Genomic DNA, 3,297 nt, shown 5'->3' with positions numbered 1-3,297 from the left:
AAGAGCGAGGCGACGTTCAAAAGAGCTGGATGAAGAGAGTGGAATTACCCACTTTCGAAGGGACCGATCTGATGGGGTGGATCGCTAGGGCGGAGAAGTTTTTTGAATTACAGAATGTGACAAAAAGGAAGAAGATGAAGTTGGTGCACATTTGCATGGAAGGAGGAGCGAATTATTGGTTCCGCTTCTGGCGGAAGAAAGTTAAGAACCCTACCTGGGCGACGTTGATGGAAGCAATGGTCAGGAGGTTTGGAGGTAGGCATCGGGGGACGATCTTCGAAAAATTGGCGGCGGTGCGAAAGAGAGGAGCGGTGGAGGAATATGTGCAAGAATTTGAAGTACTGGTGGCTCAAGCAACGAACGAGATGGAAGAACAACTTCTTGGGTATTTCTTTGTAGGATTACAAGAAGGACTCAGGGACCTCGTTAGGCCTTACGATCCGCGCGATCTGTTAACCGCCATGGAAAGGGCTCGAGACGTGGAGCAGTCAGGGTTGGTGGCGAAGATGACTAACGGTAGTGGGGCGACTAAAGGAGGATCGGCGTGGGGGAGATATGCGGCCAGTGCGGGCACTGTAGCGAGAACAGAGACCTATCGTGAGTCATCCGAGGGGAATGGGAGTGGCGACGGAGGTCTCGGTCCGAAGAAATAAATGAGGACCAGGACCGCCAGGTCAAAAGTTGAAAGCACTTCCGGCGGTGGTGGGCTGAATCGCGGAGTGTGAACGCTGCCATATCAGGAATACCTCAAGAGGAGAGGAGAGGGCCCTTATTTTCACTGTGGGGGTCTTTATAGTCCAGGACACCATTGCGCGAAGAGAAGTTTAAAGGTGATGATCATGGGGGCGGACGACGAAGAAGAGGAGGAGGTAAAAGAGGAGGCGGAACAGCTGTGCATGAAATTGTCGGTGTATTCGGCTGGGGGAATAACTCAATCCAACACCATGAGGTTGCCGGGGTGGATTCGAGATAGGAGGGTAGTCGTGATAATCGACAGCGAAGCGAGCCACAACTTTATCGTGACAAGTCTAGCGGAGGAGTTGGGTTTAGAGAGGGAAGAGACGACACCATATCATGTTTGCTTGGGAGACGACTAGAGAAAACAAACCCGGGGTCTTTGCATGGGTATTTCTGTAACATTGGAGGGAGTATAGATTAAAGAAAATTTTTATCTCTTTGAACTGGGGGTAGTCGATGTCGTGCTGAGAGTAGAGTGGCTGGCCAAATTGGGAGAAATTAGGATGGACTGGAAACAAATGACCATGAAGTATGGGCCAACCAAAGAGGAGGTAGTGATAAGGGGGGATAACAGATCTATGATGAAAGTCATCAATCCCGAGATGTTGCAGAAGGAGACAGGGATTGAGACTTTGGCGGTGGTGTGGGGTCTGCATCAGTCTGGAACAGCAAGGGAAAACCCAGGAGCAGAAGGATTAAGCCCATGTAGGAAGCGAATCTGGAAAAGATTTTGGGAGAGTTTGAGAGGGTGGGTGAGATGCCACAAGGACTTCCTCTTGCCAAAAGGGTAGACCATCAGATAACCATTAAAGAAAGTATTGAACCCGTAAACGTGAGACCCTATAGGTATCCTCACCTAATGAAGGTTGAAATAGAAAAGCAGGTTCAGTAGATGTTGGGCTTGGGCATTATTAGCCCTAGTAACAACCTATTTTCCAGTCCAGTGATTCTAGTTAAAAAAAAGATGAGAGCTAGTGTTTATGTGTAGATTATAGAGCCTTAAATAGAGTTACTATCCCAAATAAATATCCAATTCCGGTAATTGAAGAACTTCTAGATGAATTATACGGTGCAACTTATTTTTCTAAGGTGGATCTCAAATCGGGATACCATCAGATAAGGATGAAGGAGGCTGATATCCCCAAAACAACCTTTAGGACTCACTTAGGACATTACGAGTTCTTAGTAATGCCCTTTGGCTTAACAAATGCTCTGGCCACCTTTCAAGACATGATGAATTCGTTGTTGAGACCGTTCTTGAGGAAGAGTGTGCTGGTATTCTTTGATGATATCTAGGTGTACAACAAGTCGTGGGGGGATCACGAGAAACACCTTAGACAAGTGTTGGATCAACACAAGCTGTTTGCTAACAAAAAAAAAGTGTGAGTTTGGCAAGAGGCATATTCGGTATTTGGGACACCTGATTTCAAAACAGGGAGTGGGATGGATGGAGATAAATTTTTTGCAATGATCGAATGACCGACACCCCGTTGCATTAAAGAGTTAAGGGGGTTCTTGGGGCTGACTGGATATTACACGAGATTTGTAAGGAATTATGGGAAAATAGCCAGACCCCTCACGGATCTTTTGAAGAAGGGGAAGTTTGAGTGGACCATTGCAGGAGAGGAAGCCATGCAAGCTCTTAAAAAGGCATTGACCACTGCTCCTGTTCTGGCTCTGCCAGATTTTGCCCAACCTTTCCAAGTTGAATGTGATGCTTCATGGAAGGGAATAGGGGTTGTGTTGTCACAGAATAGGAGTCCTATTGCTTATTACAACAAGGCGCTATCGGAGGGTTCGTTGGGGAAGTCATTATATGAGAAAGAACTAATGGCGTTGGTGTTAGCTATTCAACATTGGCGTCCCTATCTGGTGGGAAAAAATTCAGTGTCTATACATACCAAAAAAGTTTAATATTTAGTGGAGTAGCGTATAACTACTAGAACCAGCAAAACTGGTTTACCAAACTCATGGGATATGAGTTTGAAATACACTACGGGGGCTTCTAACAAAGTTGCGAATGGGTTATCTAGGAAGGGAGAAGAAGGGGAAGAAGGGGACATAACTCTACTGATGATAACCAGGCCGTATTGGCCTGATTTCCAAGCAATAATAGAAGAACTGGAGAAAGACGAGGGGTTAAAGAAGATAATGGAGGAAGTGAAGAAAGACACTGACTCACACCCTGCCTATACGTTGGAGCATGAGAGGCTCCATTATAAGGGAAGGTTGGTGCTTCAAGCAAAGTCAGAATGGATATCGAGGATTCTCGCTGACTTCCATGATACTACTATAGGGGGTCATTCGGGGGTGTATAAAACTTATAGAAGAATTGGCCAGGCCTTTCATTAGATAAGCATGAAGAAAACGGTGACAAACTACGTAGCTTCCTATTTAATCTGTCAACAACATAAATACATGGCGTCATCTCCACAGGGACTTTTGCAGCCATTGCCTATTGCCAAGGCAATCTGGGAGGAGGTGAGTATGGATTTTATGGTCAAATTGCCCAAATCTCAAGGGTTTGAATCAATAATGGTGGTGGTGGATAGGCTGAGT

General features: G+C 45.9%; 1 pseudogene; it reads left to right on the top strand.

Annotated features, from left to right (window-relative positions):
* Positions 1–236: 236 nt before the first annotated feature.
* Positions 237–3,090, top strand: LOC148194340 (uncharacterized; annotated as a pseudogene).
* The last annotated feature ends 207 nt before the right edge of the window (positions 3,091–3,297 follow it).

Source organism: Vigna umbellata, chromosome 8 (genome assembly GCF_029865625.1).
Source record: "Vigna umbellata cultivar VRB3 chromosome 8, Vumbellata_1.0, whole genome shotgun sequence".
Lineage (NCBI taxonomy): Eukaryota > Viridiplantae > Streptophyta > Magnoliopsida > Fabales > Fabaceae > Vigna > Vigna umbellata.
Note: the sequence above shows the minus strand (reverse complement) of the source record. Positions and strands in the feature narration are given on the sequence as shown.